Source organism: Apium graveolens, chromosome 8 (genome assembly GCF_009905375.1).
Source record: "Apium graveolens cultivar Ventura chromosome 8, ASM990537v1, whole genome shotgun sequence".
NCBI lineage: Eukaryota > Viridiplantae > Streptophyta > Magnoliopsida > Apiales > Apiaceae > Apium > Apium graveolens.
Window position 1 is genome coordinate 196,972,165 of NC_133654.1, and position 18,389 is coordinate 196,990,553.

The window sequence follows — 18,389 nt, forward strand, 5'->3', positions numbered from 1 at the left end:
TAGCACACAGCAACGAAGAGGAAGCATATTTTCTTGTGATTCTTGTTCTGTTGTAACGTTGGATGCTAGTTTTTTACTTCGAACCTATTTACTCTTGTGACGTACTCTGGTTTAATATAATTAGTTTAGTTATTATTTTCTTGTGTTTGCTTATCATGATTTCATATGAACCCATAGGAGTCAGAGACAGAGGTCATTGCTATTCCAGATGAGGAGGACCCGGATGAGGTCCCAGTAGCTGAGGAGCGTGTCGGACCTATGGTAGTGTATGCTGGTACCCCTTTACCCACACTTCCGGTGGTCAGAGCTCCTACCCCTCCACCACTATCTTGGATCCCTTATGATGACAGCTCAGAGACCCATACTTCCGAGCCTAGGCAGACTGAGGAGGCACCCTCAGCGGCTCCGGATTCACCACCTCTTGACCCTGCCCACAGGCAGTCTTCGTTAGCCCATGGCTATGTTCAGGATGTACTGAGGACCCGATTGGCTGTTGCTGAGGCCCGACTGGATGAGGCCAGGAGGGAGTTGGATGCGGAGAGGGCGGGTAGGCGTACCCGAGCTTATGAGACTAGGGCTGCTATACCCCGATCCTTGAGGAGGAAGCTGACGGGGATAGAGCTCACGTCCCGAGCGAGACTCAGATCTCTCCAGGGGGACAGGCATGGTAGGATCTCCAGGCGGCAGGCCGACTATATCTTCCGTCGTGCGATGGAAAGGGTATGGGAGCTGACCCGCTCCGGTGTGTGATTCAGGACCGACGATGGGATAGTCTAGCTGTCTAGTTAGCCGAGGCCTTAGTAAGAGCCAATTTTCCGGGATAGTTGACTTGTATATAGCATCCCTTTTTCTGACTAGACCGATAGACTCTTGTGTATCACTTTTGGGACAGATGGCTATAGCACTATTATACTTTTGACCAGATCAAACTATGTATTTCTCGCATTATGTATATATTTGTTTCCTTTCGGTTCAGTTCCTTAGTGACGAGGTCACTGTTTTTATCATTATTATTACTGCACTTCTTATTAGAACTGTGATAATGTAATAAAATTGTGAGATACGTTCTCCCCATTATAGAGCTGTGCAAGGCACAATGTTGTATATGATTGTGACCTAACGTTGAATTTCCCAATAATTTTTTTTTATTATCAGTATCATACCGCCAAGAAAGATTGGAACTAGGGCGAACCCTGGATCTGAGGACCAGGGAAGCCATAACCAGGATGATAGGAACCAGGAACACAGTGAAGAGGAAAACGAGGATTATGTGGAACAGGATGACTCCCTGTATGAAGAGGAAGAGGAAACATATGATGTTGAGGGGTTTGAGATAGAGGCTGAAGAAGGAGAAACTGAGGTTGAGCAACCAGTACCAAACCCAGGCATGGATCCCATGGGCCAGTTTATGTAACTCCTAAGGCAGAACTTGGAACGTCAACCCAACCCACCCCCTCAAGGAAATAACAATGTTGTGGCAAACTCTTTCAGGGCTTTTAAGTCCCTTAAGCCCCCTGAGTTCCACGGATCAGCCGACCCAGTTGAGGCAAGGGCATGGTTAAAGGAAATGGAGAAATCCTTTGAGATTCTGAGTATCGATGAGGCACAGAAGACTGTATTTGCTACCTACCTTCTGAAAGGAGAAGCTAACTACTTTAGTGTGTGATGATTGTATGATATCTAGTATTGATTGTGCGTATTCGTCTTATGTGTGTCGCGAACATATAAGATAGGGTGTTAATCTCTTATGAAGCGACGGTGGATCTTGAGATTTAGAACTTGCCATTCTAGCATAGGTTCATGTATGATGTGCATGATTAGTGGGTAACTCTAACAGTTTTATTCGCCCTGTGTAATCAAAGGGAATAACTTGTACTTAAATCGTTGTGTTGTCAATTTCTGTAGACATATAGGAACTCAACATAATTGATGCCTATTCAACTTCTATCTTAATTGTGGATGTTTGGTAGAATGGTATTAGTACAATGAAAGTTGGCTTTTATCAGTTTCATGTTATTCGATTAATATCATCACTGTCACACGTTAAAGGTAATAACAATAACTATTGAAGGAAGTAGTAATGAAGTTGTGATCTCATGAGTGTTTTAATATTGATAATTGAAGTGTTAATTAAGTGATAAATTAAGTAATTAATTGTAGTTAATATTTAGTCAACAATTCTAAGTGTTAGTGTCTTAACATTGAGAAGTAATCATACATTGGTGCGTGAGTTTAATTAGACAAATATTAGTCTGAGTCTCTGTGGGAACGAACTAGAAAGTATTCTATATTACTTGCAAACGCGTATACTTGCGTGAATATTAGCGCGTGTTTTTGCCCTAACAAGTTTTTGGCGCCGCTGCCGGGGACTCGGCGTATTTGTTTAGTTTATGTACTTACCATCATTGGTCATTAGGACTCAATGATTAGGACGTAGTTGTTACTTATTGTTTCCTGTTGTGTTTCAGGTACTTAGCGAGCGTTTATGCAAACTCGTTCTCGTACTCGCAAGAGGACTTTAGATACAGCTGAGGAGACATACGAAGTTCTTGATATTCGGAGAAGTTAGATTTTGAAGATTCGAATTCAGGAACTGAGATGAAAGAACCAGTAATCATGGGTGATCGTATTGTTCAGGCTGATCCAGCTCTTATGGATTTTTCTCGGCCAAAAATTGATGACATTCAGTCAAGCATTCTTCATCCGGCTATTCAAGCTAACACCTTTGAAATCAAGCCGGGCACTATTCAGATGGTGCATAATTCTGTTTCTTTTGGAGGAGCTGCGACTGAAGACCCCAACATGCACATAAGGAATTTTGTCGAGATCTGCATCACCTTCAAGTATAATGGCGTCACTGATGAGGCTATCAAGCTGAGGCTTTTCCCATTCTCACTGAGGGACAAAGCTAAGGACTGGTTACATTCTGAACCAGCTGGGTCCATCACTACTTGGCAAGATCTTGCTTAAAAGTTTCTGGTGAAGTTTTATCCGATGGCAAAGACTGCTGCTATGAGGAGTGCTCTTACTCAGTTTGCGCAGCAACCTACAGAATCTATGTGCGAAGCTTGGGAACGCTACAAGGAAATGTTGAGGAAGTGTCCACATCATGGAATGCCCGATTGGATGGTGATCACTAGTTTCTATAATGGTTTGGGGGCCCAATCTCGGCCCATGCTCGATGCAGCAGCTGGAGGCGCCTTATGGGCTAAAAGCTATACTGAGGCTTATAATCTTATCGAGACTATGGCTGCAAATGAGCATCAAAACCCAACTCAGAGGATGATGCCTGGGAAGGTAGCAGGTATTCTGGAAGTCGATGCAGCCACCGCTATTGCAGCGCAGCTTCAAGCGCTGTCAATGAAGGTTGATTCTCTGGCTACATATGGAGTTAATCAAATAGCTATGGTTTGTGAGCTTTGTACAGGTTCTCATGCTATGGATCAGTGTTCTCTTATCAACGAATCTGTTCAGTATGTGAATAATTATCAGCGACAACAGCAGCCTGTGCCAGCTACTTATCATCCTAATAACAGAAATCATCCAAATTTCAGCTGGGGTAATAATCAGAATGCTATTCAGCCACCATATCAGCAAGGTGTGAGTAAACAGTTTAATCCACCTAGATTCCAGCAAACACGGCAGTATGCTCAAAGGCAATCATATCCTCAACAGGGAAGTGCAGCTGCACCTACTAGTTACTTCGGAACTCGATCACATGCTAATGTCTGATGCATTGGAAAAGGCCTTAGTGGGGGATTTTGACAGTGATGATGAAGATGGCAATGAGCAATTACAATATCTAAATGCTTCTCCCTGAAAGCGAAAGCTGGACATGCCGTTTGAATCTCTTGGTACTTCTGACCTCAAGAATGCTGAAGGAAAGCTCAAACCATCAATAGAGGAAGCACCTACCTTGGAGCTCAAGCCATTACCTGAACACTTGAGGTATGCTTTTTTAGGAGATGCATCTACTTTACCTGTTATTATTGCATCTGACCTTTCAGGTAGTGAGGAAGACAAGCTCTTAAGGATTTTGAGAGAATTCAAATCGGCTATTGGATGGACCATAGCAGATATCAAGGGGATCAGCCCTTCATATTGTATGCATAAAATTCTGCTAGAGGAAGGTAGTAAGCCGACTGTTGAACAACAGCGCAGACTTAATCCTATCATGAAGGAGGTGGTGAAGAAAGAAATTCTGAAATGGCTAGATGCAGGCATCATTTATCCTATTTCTGACAGTTCTTGGGTGAGCCCCGTACAATGTGTACCTAAGAAAGGAGGTATCACTGTGGTGGCAAATGAGAAGAATGAGCTCATCCCCACTCGAATAGTTACAGGATGGAGAGTATGCATGGATTATCGAAAGTTGAATAAAGCCACGAGGAAGGATCACTTCCCTCTTCCATTCATTGATCAGATGCTTGACAGGTTGGCTGGTCATGAGTATTATTGTCTTCTGGATGGCTATTCAGGGTATAATCAGATTTGTATTGCACCAGAGGATCAGGAAAAGACTACCTTCACTTGTCCATTTGGCACGTTTGCTTTTCACAGAGTTTCGTTTGGGTTATGTGGCGCCCCGGCCACTTTTCAGAGATGTATGATGGCTATATTCTCTGACATGATTGGAAATAATGTCGAGGTGTTCATGGACGACTTCTCCGTCTTTGGACATTCGTATGCTAAATGTTTGAATAATCTTCGCGCCGTACTCAAAAGGTGCGTGGAAACTAATTTGGTGCTCAATTGGGAGAAATATCATTTTATGGTGCGTGAAGGCATTATTCTTGGGCATAAGGTCTCTAGCAAGGGTCTGGAGGTGGACAAGGCCAAGGTGGGAGTCATTGAAAATTTTCCACCACCTATTTCTGTGAAGGGAATCCGTAGTTTTCTTGGTCATGCGGGTTTTTATCGGCGATTCATCAAGGACTTTTCAAAGATATCTAAGCCGTTGTGCAATTTGCTTGAGAAAGATGTGCCTTTCAAATTTGATGATGAATGTTTGGCGGCATTCGAGACTCTCAAGAAGAGTTTGATCACTGCACTAGTTATTACAACACCAGATTGGATAGAGCCGTTTGAGATGATGTGTGATGCGAGTGATTATGCGGTAGGTACAGTTCTGGGCCAGTGCAAGAATAATCTCTTTCATGTGGTCTACTATGCGAGTAAGACCTTAAATGGGGCCCAAATGAACTACACCACTACGGAGAAAGAGCTATTGGCTATAGTCTTTGGTTTCGAGAAATTTCGATCTTATCTGCTTGGGACTAAAGTAACAGTATTCACTGATCATGCGGCCATTCGCTATTTGGTTTCCAAGAAGGATTCGAAGCCGAGACTCATTCGTTGGGTGCTCTTACTTTAGGAATTTGAGTTAGAGATCAAAGATCGAAAAGGTACCGAGAATCAAGTAGCTGACCATCTCTCTAGGTTGGAGAATCCCGAGTCTGCTTCACAAGATAGGACATTAATCAATGAATCTTTTCCGGATGAGCAGTTGTTCACAGTTCAGGAGGAAGAGCCATGGTTTACAGATATTGTAAACTATCTTGTCAGCAATATAATGCCTCCTAACTTGACCTCAGCTCAAAAGAAGAAGTTTCTGCATGAGGTGAAGTGGTATAGGTGGTATGAACCATATTTGTTTAGACAGGGAGCTGACCAGATCATCAGGAGATGTATCCTGTTCTGTGAAGGGGATATTACGAGACTGCCACTCCACGGTTTATGGTGGACACTATGGTGGTGAGAAGACGACAGCTCGTATTCTGCAAGCAGGTTTTTTCTGGCCTACTTTATTTAAGGATGCTCATCAGTTTGTTTTAAGGTGTGATCATTGCCAAAGAGTGGGAAATTTGACGAGAAAGGATGAGATGCCGTTAAATGTGATGCTTGAAGTCGAGGTCTTTGATGTTTGGGGAATCGATTTTATGGAGCGTTTTGTCTCGTCCTGCAATAATCAGTACATCTTGCAGGCAGTCGATTATGTCTCAAAATGGGTAGAAGTCAAAGCTTTACCGAAAAATGATGCAAAGGCAATGCTGAATTTTCTTCATAAGCAGATTTTCACAAGGTTTGGAACACCTCGGGTAATCATAAGTGATGAAGGGTCGCATTTCTGCAACCGTAAGTTCACTTCTATGATGCAGCATTATAATGTGAATCATCGAGTTGCTACTGCCTATCATCCGCAAACAAATGGTCAAGCGGAAGTGTCTAACAGAGAGATCAAGCGCATTCTAGAGAAGGTTGTTTTTCCGTCAACGAAGGATTGGTCTTTAAAGCTCGATGAAGCTATTTGGGCTTACAGAACAGCATACAAAACTCCACTTGGTATGTCCCCGTTTCAGTTGGTGTACGGTAAGGGATGTCATTTACCTGCGGAGCTTGAACATAAGGCCTACTGGGCGTTGAAAAAGTTGAACCTGGATTTAGATGCAGCTGGTAAGAAAAGAATGCTTCAGCTTAATGAACTTGATGAATTTCTACGTCAAGCGTACGAGAATAGCAAAATGTACAAGGAAAAGGTGAAGAGGTGGCACGATAGGAAGCTACATCCTAAGTTATTCGTGTCGGGGCAACAAGTTCTCTTATTCAACTCTCGTCTCCGAATTTTTCCTGGGAAGTTGAAATCAAGGTGGTCTGGACCTTTTATTGTCAAAACTGTGTTTCCACATGGAGCGGTGGAAATTTTTGAGAATGATCCGGACCAAGCATTCAAGGTTAATGGTCAGCGTTTGAAGCACTACTATGGGGACATGGCAAACCGAGAAGTGGTTAGTGCCATTTTATTGACTACTTGAGAAAGGTACGCAACGCCAAGCTAATGACGAAAAAGAAGCGCTGCGTGGGAGGCAACCCATGATTTATTGTTACATGAACCCTTAGAAGTTAATAACCTATCCAAAAACACAAAAAAATCAGAAAAATAGGACTAAATTTTTTTTTTCCAGTGACCCCCTGAGCGCCCGCTCAGCTCTGCTGAGCGACCGCTCAGGGGTCGGCTGCCAGAATTTTTTTACAGTTCATAAAAATATAAAAAAAAATCAGTAAATAAAAAAAACCATCACAGCCCATAAACCCACAAATTCTTTTCCTATTACCCCATGATTTTATCCCTCAACCCCACTCCTAATCTAATTTAACATAATCCACACCCTATATATACATACACCTATCCTACATATCTCCCACAAACTTTCTACACTCAAACTCTCTCCCAAACACAAAAACTCAGTTCTTAAACACTTTTATTCAAGATTCAATGACACCCAAGAGGGCATGAACTATTGATAGAAGCAACACAGTCCCTACTGCTGATTCATCGAGGGGTACTGCTGCAAGGCCTCGGTTGAATGACAAAGCTGCGGAGGAGGAGTACACTAGGCTTTTGGGGAAGCCGATTTTGAAGGAGAGAGGGTTTTTACCATCGGGGAGGGATTGTGAGTTGCTACCCATGATTGCAGAGAAGGGGTGGATAGTTTTTTGTGAGTCGCCCGAAGCAGTGCCGATGAGCGTGGTTCGCGAGTTCTATATGAACACGAAGGCCGAAAAGAATGGGTTTTCTGTGGTCCGAGGGCTGACGGTTGATTATCACCCAGCGGCGATTCGCCGTGTGATTGGGCAGCGAGAGAGGAAGCCCGAGGAAGAGAACTGGAATGAGAAGACTGCTGAGGATTTTGACTTGGATTTGATTTGTGCTACTCTCTGTAGGCCGGGCACAGTTTGGACCTTCAAGACCGGCACTAATGAGTATCGTCACTTCCCGGCGATCGCTATGAACAGGTATGCCCGTGCATGGAATGTATTTATTTGTGCTAATATTTTGCCTTCTTCGCTTGCACACGAGGTCACAGTTGAGAGAGCACAGTTATTGTGGGGAATTCTCAATGAGGAGTACTATGTGGACCTTGGTGAGTTTATCTACCAAGGAATTCTAAAGTTTTTGAGGGGAGCTAAGCATATGAACATCCCTTATGCATCCACGGTTACGAAGCTTTGCCGAGCAATAGGATTGAACTGGCTGGCTCATGAGCAGTTGCAATTGTCGGCCGCTCCGATTGAGTCTGGGACTCTGAATGGGATGCAGGAGTGGACCGGTGGTGAGCCCGAGGAGCATGGGCTGGGTTATCATCTTCCAGGAGGGCGTCCAGCAAGAGGTGCTACTACGGCTAGGCCTAGGCGTGATGAGGCTGGTTTTTCGAGAGCTCAGGAGGGTGCTGGGATGGCTGATACCCAGTATAGGAGTCTTTCATGGCGGATGGATGCCATGTACGAGACGCAAAGCAGGTTTGCTCAGGAGCTCACCCTTGCGTTAGGGACTGCTTTTCGGGGCCTTGGAGCTGATATCCAGTGGCCAGTTTTTGGTAAGGACTCTGCATACCCGCCGCCTGATACTCCACCCATTGAGGGTGATGATGATGACTCTGAGTAGGTATACCCTGTGTTCCTTTCTACTACCTTCACTGGGGACAGTGAAGATTTTAAGTTTGGGGGTGGTAGTTAAGGAATATTTTATGTGTGTCATATAACTGCACATTCATGATAGTTTAGTTCATATAGTTGCATAATTTTTGCCATATAGTTTTTTTTTTATTTTATAGCTTTATTTGTTAATCATGTCATGTAGCTCATGCATATACCATGATCCCTTTTGCGATAATTTATCGACTGAATTGTGATATTGATGCGAGTGTAGTTATAACATTAAAGTGATATTGAGTCGTGTAGGTTGATATGCATGCTAGAAGCACTTGTAGTTTCACTATGTCTTAGAGAATGCTTAAGGGCTAGATTGTTGTTATGATCTGATTGTTTTCGAGGTTAATCTATTTATTATGCTTAGAATTCGATAATAGGTTCTTAGTGATAAAGGCATGAAAAAGAAAAAAAAATGGAGTAAAAATGGAATTTGTTGCTAGTTGTGGCTAGGCGTCAAATGGCTAGTAGCCGACTCGCATGTTATGCGAGTAGTCTAGGGTTGAGCAAGATGTAGCGAAACGCACTTGCTCAGAAATTTTGAAAAAAAAAAAGAAAAAAAAAAGAAGAAAAGAAAAAAAATTTGTGGTGTTATGCATAATTGATCACGAGTGGGCTCTTTGGTATTTGAGTTATTAAGTTCTTAAGGGACTTTGTGCCTAGTGACCTAAGGCTTTTAGAGTCTGGGATCCGCTAACCTAACGCTCGTTACATGGATTCCATTGTATAAGTCTTTTGTGGACCTCACTCATTGCACGGTCAAATAAGCATTGTTGTCGTAAATAAAAAACATGATTCCGTAATAAGCTCCAAAATTCTTGTAGTGTTATATGTCACTTTGTGCCTAGAATTTTTATTCTTTGTATAATCATGTGATTGCCTTGATCATAATTGAGTCATAATAATTGGTCTAGTTCCGAAGCATATCTGTTAAGCATCTGACACACCATGTTTCTGGCTGTATGTTCGTTTGCATGAGTTTATTGATCTTTAGTCGCCTAACTGCATTTGTTGAGATGTTGCAATTTGGTTGGTTTGTTCGTAGTAAGGGGGATCGCTGCATTTTCATATAGATTGCATTCATGCATGTTTTTATTTGTTTTTGAGTCTGTGACGCTTGAGGACAAGCATCGATTTAAGTTTGGGGGTGTGATAAGTGGCATTTTATACCACTTAGAACATCTTAAAATGGCTTAAATTGGTGCCTTGAAATCAAGTATTTTGTGTATTTGATGCGTTTTTCTAGTGTTTATGCATTTCAGGGTATTAGTTGCATTTCGGAGGAGTAATCATCAAGAATAAGCCTTGGCATGTGTTCACCATTGAGAGAGGAAAGAAAGGGGCAGATTACAGCGAAGAAACAGAGCAAACTCTGGATTTTTCCAGTAGGGTCCTGAGCGCCCGCTCAGCAATACTGAGCGGCCGCGCAGAAAGCTGAGTGCCTGCTCAGCTATGCTGAGCGGCCGCGTAGGGTCGGGAAATTAAATAGTTGTTTTTAGACTTCTACTTCTGTTTGGCTTCCACTTCTATGTAATCTGAGTTTTATGGGACTATTATATAAGTAGATTTGGAGACGTTTTCACGAGAGAGGATCGTGGTATTAAGCAAGGAGCGAAGGAGATAAGGAAGAAGTCCGTTTTAGCACACAGCAACGAAGAGGAAGCATATTTTCTTGTGATTCTTGTTCTGTTGTAACGTTGGATGCTAGTTTTCTTACTTCGAACCTATTTACTCTTGTGACGTACTCTGGTTTAATATAATTAGTTTAGTTATTATTTTCTTGTGTTTGCTTATCATGATTTCATATGAACCCATGATGAGGATAAGTGCTATTATGGGCTAATCGTGATCGTGGGGTTGCAACAGATTTACTATGGAATTCTTTAGTTAATTGTTTAATACTTTAGTGTGTGATGATTGTATGATATCTAGTATTGGTTGTGCGTATTCGTCTTATGTGCGTCGCGAACATATAAGATAGGGTGTTAATCTCTTGTGAAGCGACGGTGGATCTTGAGATTTAGAACTTGCCATTCTAGCATAGGTTCATGTATGATGTGCATGATTAGTGGGTAACTCTAACAGTTTTATTCGCCATGTGTAATTAAAAGGAATAACTTGTGCTTAAATCGTTGTGTTGTCAATTTCTGTAGACATATAGGAACTCAACATAATTGATGCCTATTCAACTTCTATCTTAATTGTGGATGTTTGGTAGAATGGTATTAGTACAATGAAAGTTGGCTTTTATCAGTTTCGTGTTATTCGATTAATATCATCACTGTCACACGTTAAAGGTAATAACAATAACTATTGAAGGAAGTAGTAATGAAGTTGTGATCTCATGAGTGTTTTAATATTGATAATTGAAGTGTTAATTAAGTGATAAATTAAGTAATTAATTGTAGTTAAAATTTAGTCAATAATTCTAAGTGTTAGTGTCTTAACATTGAGAAGTAATCATACATTGGTGCGTGAGTTTAATTAGACAATAATTAGTCTGAGTCTCTGTGGGAACGAACTAGAAAGTATTCTATATTACTTGCGAACGCGTATACTTGCGTGAATATTAGCGCGTGTTTTCGCCCTAACAAGTTTTTGGCGCCGCTGCCGAGGACTCGGCATATTTGTTTAGTTTATGTACTTACCATCATTGGTCATTAGGACTCAGTGATTAGGACGTAGTTGTTACTTATTGTTTCCTGTTGTGTTTCAGGTACTTTAGCGAGCGTTTATGCAAACTCGTTCTCGTACTCGTAAGAGGACTTTAGATACAGCTGAGGAGACAGACGAAGTTCTTGATATTCCGTAGAAGTTAGATTTTGAAGATTCGGATTCAGGAACTGAGCGAAAAGAACCAGTAATCATGGGTGATCGTATTGTTCAGGCTGATCCAGCTCTTATGGATTTTTCTCGGCCAAAAATTGATGACATTCAGTCAAACATTCTTCATCCGGCTATTCAAGCTAACACCTTTAAAATCAAGCCGGGCACTATTCAGATGGTGCAGAATTCTGTTTCTTTTGGAGGAGCTGCGACTGAAGACCCCAACATGCACATAAGGAATTTTGTCGAGATCTGCAGCACTTTCAAGTATAATGGCGTGACTGATGAGGCTATCAAGCTGAGGCTTTTCCCATTCTCACTGAGGGACAAAGCTAAGGACTGGTTACATTCTGAACCAGCTGGGTCCATCACTACTTGGCAAGATCTTGCGTAAAAGTTTCTGGTGAAGTTTTATCCGATGGCAAAGACTGCTGCTATGAGGAGTGCTCTTACTCAGTTTGCGCAGCAACCTACAGAATCTATGTGCGAAGCTTGGGAATGCTACAAGGAAATGTTGAGGAAGTGTCCACATCATGGAATACCCGATTGGATGGTGATCACTGGTTTCTATAATGGTTTGGGGGCCCAATCTCGGCCCATGCTCGATGCAGCAGCTGGAGGCGCCTTATGGGCTAAAAGCTATACTGAGGCTTATAATCTTATCGAGACTATGGCTGCAAATGAGCATCAAAACCCAACTCAGAGGATGATGCCTGTCTCAAGTTATTCAGAGTCAAGATATAGTTAGTTCTGATATAACAATGAAGCAAGCAACCTCTGACATAGCTCAAGTTGACTTGATATCAGAAGATAAGTCAAAGGAAACCTCTGACATTGCTCATGTTAAATCCTCAAAGTTACTCCTACCAGGATTCACTAAATCCAAACAGACTCAACCTTTGAAGACTGCAGCAAGTGGTTTTGAAGCAAGAGTGGTTACTGGAAAGGAAGAAAGAGATAAATCTGGATTGGGTAGTGCTGATGAAAGAGTGCAGAACACAACCAATGATCTAACTTCCTTAAGTGAACCAGGTGTTGGAGCAACTCCTGAAAGATTGAATCAACTAGAATATGTATGGTCTACCATACCTTCTTGAAAGAACACATCTTGTTATATTTCATGACAGATGGAAGGGTTTACCATATAAGGGAAAATGCTATACCACTGAAGTATTTTGAGGAACTAGAACATGTTTTATTCTTACTTCAAGTGAATGACAGAATAACATAAAGTGCTGCAAACTATTTGAAGACTCAAATTCAGAGACAGGAAAAGGCTTTATTCTATAAAGTCTGACATCACATACTGTCCCAAGTACAGAGATCACAAGGGTGATATTGTTAATATGAAGCCTAATACTGCAAAGATCAGAACATATCTTGGTATTAAGGGACTTGAATTCAATCTAGAGTCTGACAAAGCCTAAGTCATAAGACTAGATCAGGACTTGAGAAAAGCAAAAATTAATGATCTCGAATATGCTATCTTCCAAACTGGTGAAGATACTGCAGAACACAAAGATGCTAAAAGGAGGATGATTGATGAACTCAGATATGCTGAGAGATGTTTGTTAAAGAACTATCTCAGAACAACTCCTGACATAAAAGAGATCAGAAAGTGAAGCCAAGTCAAGATCTACAACTGCTCAAATTCTGATATGTATACAGACTGAAGTTGTTATCAGAAGTTAAATTCAGTAAAGCTTTAAGGATTGTAAGTTGTAGTTATCTAGTTAAATTCTCATGCATTTGTACTTAATGTTTTTGACATCATCAAATATCTGTTAAACTTGTATATTATGCTAATTTACAAGTTGGGGGAGATTGTTAGATATATTTGATAATGTCATGACTAATATAATTTATGTTTAGTTTTCAGATCTTACTTAAATAGGACAAATCAGTACTTAACTGAAATCAGCACTTATACTGAAGTCAGAACTTAAGTTATCAGTACTTAAGATTCAGGAGATAATATCAGGACTTAAAGGAAACTTTCAGATAAGGAAGACGGCTGATTGAAAGGAAAGAAGATCAAGACAAACGTAAGAAGAGATATGCATGAAGAAGGAATTCTGTGAAGAATGGAATACTTGGAAGAAAAGATAACTGATTGATATATTTTAGGAAGCAGAATTATATTCCATATCAATTAGCGATTATCTTGTAACTGTGTGATATATAAACACAGACATAAGGTTTACACTATAAGTGTTATCATTATCGAGAATATTATTCATTATAACCCTAGCAGCTCTCGTGATATTTGTTCATCACTGAGAGAGGACAGTTCCATATTGTAACAGATTTTATTATATTGAATAAAGTTTGTTTTCTGTTACTTGAGTTCTTTAATTTGATTTGATTGTGATAAACACTGTATTCAACCCCCTTCTACAGTGTGTGTGACCTAACAAGTGGTATCAGAGCCTATCTGTTAACACACAAACAATTTAAGATCCAAAAACAATCATGTCTGAAGCAGAAACTCCAACCAAGCCCACCAAAACTGAAGAACCCCCAAAGACTCAAATCCATAGTCGATATGAGGCTATTAGAGTTCCCATACTGAAACCATCTGAATATCCCATATGGAAGGTGAGGATGACTATGTTTCTGAAAGCTACAAATCCAGAATATCTTGACAGAATCAATGAAGGACCTCACAAGCCAACAAAGCTCGTTGTTGTAGTTGCAGGTGAAGCAGCAAAGTCTGTACCAAAGGAGAAGAGTGATTACACTGCTGAAGATATAACATCAATTGCTAAGGATGCTAAGGTACGACACTTGCTGCATAGTGCCATTGATAACGTAATGTCAAACAGGGTAATTAACTACAAGACTGCAAAGGAGATATGGGATGCCTTGGAGACAAGGTGCCAGGGAACTGATTCGATTAAGAAGAACAGGAAGACAATACTCACTCAAGAGTATGAACACTTTGACTCAAAGCCTAATGAGTCATTGACTGATTTATATGACAGATTTGTCAAACTCTTGAATGATTTGTCACTAGTTAATAAGGAGTATGATCTTGAAGATTCAAACCTTAAATTCCTGTTAGCTCTTCCTGAAAGTTGGGATTTGAAGGCAAAAATTATGAGAGACAACTATAATCTTGATGAAACAACTCTTGATGAAATTTATGGGATGCTCAAGACTCATGAACTTGTGATGGAACAAAGAAGTAAGAGGAAAGGAGGAAAATCAAGGACAGTTGCTCTTAAGGTTGAAGAAGAATTCCCCAAGGCAGCTACCTCAAGGAAAGGCAAGGGAAAAGCGCTCATCACAAAGTCTGATACTGAGTCATCAAGTTCTGATAGTGATGATGACTCAGAAACTGGAAGCTTGCCTGAGATGGATGCTGATGAAGAGATGATGAAGCTGTGTGCTCTTATGGTGAAAGGAATCACAAGGATTGCATACAGAAAGTTCAGGAAGGGAAAGAAGTTTTCCAGGAAAGGTGCAAGTTCTGATAAGAAGAGTTTCAGAAAATCTGAAGGCAAAGGAGGGAAGTCTGACAGAGGAGATTACACAAATGTCAAATGCTACAACTGTGGTGAGAAAGGACACATATCTCCTGATTGCAAGAAAGTGAAGAGTGACAAAGGCAAGTCTCTTGTCACAAAGAAGAAAAGCTGGACAGACACTTCAAATTCTGAAAGTGAAGAGAACTATGCCTTGATGGCAAATGCTTATATGGCAAATGCTGATAGCAGTTCTGAAGCTGCTGAGTTAAAGGTACCTCAAACTACTTATGCCTTTCATACTGATGATATTAATGAGTTGAGAAGATATCTTAAAACCATGTTCATTAGTTATAGAGATCAAACTTTAACATGAGAAAGATTAACTTCTGAAAATCTTGCACGGAAAAGAGTTGGGATGGATCAAAAATTGGTATCAATGATAATAACCAATCATTGGTGTCGCTGATAACACTTGAAGCATCTTTCTTGTTAAAGAATCAAGGCACAAATCCTCTTATCAAACAGTTCTGCATCAAAGGATAAAATGTCAATTCAATGAAGGATTAGTGTCTCATCTGAAGCAGGAAGGTTGAAAAGCTTGCTCTTCTTAGAGTAAGGGAAGAATATGCTCGTAGCTAAGCTGAAATCTCAAGAAAGGTGAAGTCAATGGTTTCTACTGTAAAGCTTCATCTGACAAAAGTTTAGCTATGGCATTAGAAGCTCTCACCCTTGAACATCAACTCAAGGAAATTGATAAGTGGCATTTTATACCACTTAGAGCGTCTTATAATAGCTTGAATTGGTGTCTTGAAATCAAGTATTTTGTGTATTTGATGCGTTTTTCTAGTGTTTGTGCATTTTAGGGTATTAGTTGCATTTCAGGAGAGAATTCATCAATAATAAGCCTTGGCATGTGTTTAGCATTGCAAGTGGGAAGATAGGAGCAGATTGCAGTGAAGAAACGGAGGAAAAATAGATCAGTTTCCAGAAGGGGGCTGAGCGCCCGCTCAGCTCTGCTGAGCGACCGCTCAGGAAGCTGAGCGCCCGCTCAGGAATGCTGAGCGGCCGCGCAGGGTCGTAATTTCATATTAATTATTTTAGACTCCTATTTCTATTTGGCTTCCAACTTCTGAGTTATCTGGGTTTATGAGACTCCTATATAAGTAGATTTCAGAGACGTTTTACAAAGGTTGGATCGTAGTATTAATTAAAGAGCGAGGAGATAAGGAAGAAGACCGTTTTAGCACACCGCAATGAAGAGGAAGCATATTTTCTTGTAATTCTTTATTTCATTATAACGTTGGATGCTAGTTTTCTTTACTTTGAACCTATTTACTCTTGTGACGTACTCTGGTTTAATATAAGTAGTTTTAGTTATTATTCTCGTGTGTTATTATCATGTTTTCATATGAACCCATGATGACGATGAGTACTATCATGGGCTAATCGTGATCATGGGGTCGTAATGGATTTACTATGGAGTTCTTTAGTTAATTTTTTAATACCGTAGTATGTGATGATTTTATAATATCTAGTATTGGTTGTGCGTATTCGTCTTATGTGCGTCACGAACATATAAGATAGGGTGTTAATCTCTTGTGAAGTGACGGTGGATCTTGAGATTTAGAACTTGCCATGCTAGCATAGGTTCATGTACGAGTATGCATGATTAGTGGGTAACTCGAACCGTTTTATTCGCCCTGTGTAATCAAAAAGAAAAACTTGTGCTTAAATCGTTATGTTGTCAATTTCTGTAGACATATAGGGACTCAACATAATTGATGCCTATTCAACTTCTATCTTAATTGTGGATGTTTGGTAGAATGGTATTAGTACAATGAAAGTTGGCTTTTATCAGTTTCGTGTTATTTGATTAATATCATCACTGTTGCATGCTAAGGGTAATAACAATAGCTATTGAAGGAAGTAGTAATGAAGTTGTTATCTCATGAGTGTTTTAATATTGTTAATTCAAGTGTTAATTAAGTGCGTAATTCTAGTAGTTAATTGTAGTTAATAATTAGTTAATCAAATCTAAGTGTTATAGTCTTAACATTGAGAAGTAATCATACATTGGTGAGTGAGTTTAATTGAACATAATTAGTCCGAGTCTCTGTGGGAACGAACTAGAAAGTATTCTATATTACTTGCGAACGCGTATACTTGCGTGTGTTATTAGCGCTTTTTTTCGCCTTAACAAGTTTTTGGCGCCGCTGCCGGGGACTCGGCATATTTGTTTTGTTTATGTACTTACCATCATTGGTCATTAGGACTCAGTGATTAAGACGTGTTACTTATTGTTTCCGGTTGTGTTTCAGGTACTTTAGTGAGCGTTTTTGCAAACTCGTTCTCGTGCTCGCAAGAGGACTTTAGATATGGCTGAGGAGACAGACGAAGTTCTTGATATTCCGGAGAAGATAGATTTTAAAGATTCGGATTCAGGAAGTGAGCAGAAAGAGCCAGTAACCATGGGTGATCGTTTAGTTCCGGCAGAACCAGCTCTTATGGACTTTTCTCGGCCCAAAATTGATGACATTCAGTCTAGCATCATGCACCCGGCTATTGAGGCCAATAACTTTGAAATCAAGCCGGGCACTATTTAGATGGTACAGAATTCTGTTTCTTTCGGAGGTGTTGCGACTGAAGACCCCAACATGCACATAAGGAATTTTGTCGAGATCTGCAGTACTTTCAAATATAATGGTGTGACTGATGAGGCTATCAAGCTGAGGCTTTTCCCATTCTCTCTGAGGGATAAAGCTAAGGACTGGTTATATTCTGAACCAGCTGGGTCTATCACTACTTGGCAAGATCTTGCACAAAAGTTTCTGGTGAAGTTTTATCCAATGGCGAAGACTGTTGCTATGAGGAGTGCTCTTACTCAGTTTGCGCAACAACCTACAGAATCTATTTGTGAAGCTTGGGAGCGCTACAAGGAGATGTTGAGAAAGTGTCCACATCATAGAATGCCTGATTGGATGGTGATCACTGGTTTCTATAATGGCTTGGGGGCCCAATCTCGGCCCATGCTTGATGCAGCAGCTGGAGGCGCCTTGTGGGCCAAAAGCTATACTGAGGCTTATAATCTTATTGAGACTATGGCTGCAAATGAGCATCAAAACCCAACTCAAAGGATGATGCTTGGGAAGGTAGCAGGTATTCTGGAAGTCGATGCAGCTACAGCTATTACAGCGCAGCTCCAAGCGCTGTCTATGAAGGTCGATTCTCTAGCCACCTATGGGGTCAATCAGATAACTATGGTCTGTGAGCTTTGTGCAGGTTCTCATGCTATGGATCAGTGTTCTCTTGTTAATGAATCTGTTCAGTATGTGAACAATTATCAGCGACAACAGCAGCCTGTGCCAGCTACTTATCATCCTAATAATAGAAATCATCCAAATTTTAGCTGGAGTAATAATCAAAATGCTATTCAGCAACCATATCAGCAAGGCGTAAGTAAACAGTTCAATCCACCTGGATTCCAGCAACCACAGCATTATGCTCAAAGGCAATCATATCCTCAACAAGGAGGTGCAGCTCCACCCTCTAGTGCTGATTTTGAGAAACTTAAGCTGTTGTGCAAAAGCCAGGCAGTTTCTATCAAGA

The 18,389-nt window shown here is 40.7% G+C and overlaps 3 non-coding genes across 3 annotated transcripts; all 3 read right to left on the reverse strand.

Moving 5' to 3' along the window:
* Window positions 1–3,009: 3,009 nt before the first annotated feature.
* On the reverse strand, window positions 3,010–3,116 carry LOC141681648 (small nucleolar RNA R71). The gene has a single exon (XR_012559075.1). It is a non-coding gene; the product is annotated as a small nucleolar RNA R71 (small nucleolar RNA).
* An 8,630-nt stretch (window positions 3,117–11,746) lies between these two features.
* On the reverse strand, window positions 11,747–11,853 carry LOC141681751 (small nucleolar RNA R71). Its single transcript, XR_012559174.1, has one exon. It is a non-coding gene; the product is annotated as a small nucleolar RNA R71 (small nucleolar RNA).
* A 5,791-nt stretch (window positions 11,854–17,644) lies between these two features.
* On the reverse strand, window positions 17,645–17,751 carry LOC141681691 (small nucleolar RNA R71). The gene has a single exon (XR_012559118.1). It is a non-coding gene; the product is annotated as a small nucleolar RNA R71 (small nucleolar RNA).
* Between the last annotated feature and the right edge of the window lie 638 nt (window positions 17,752–18,389).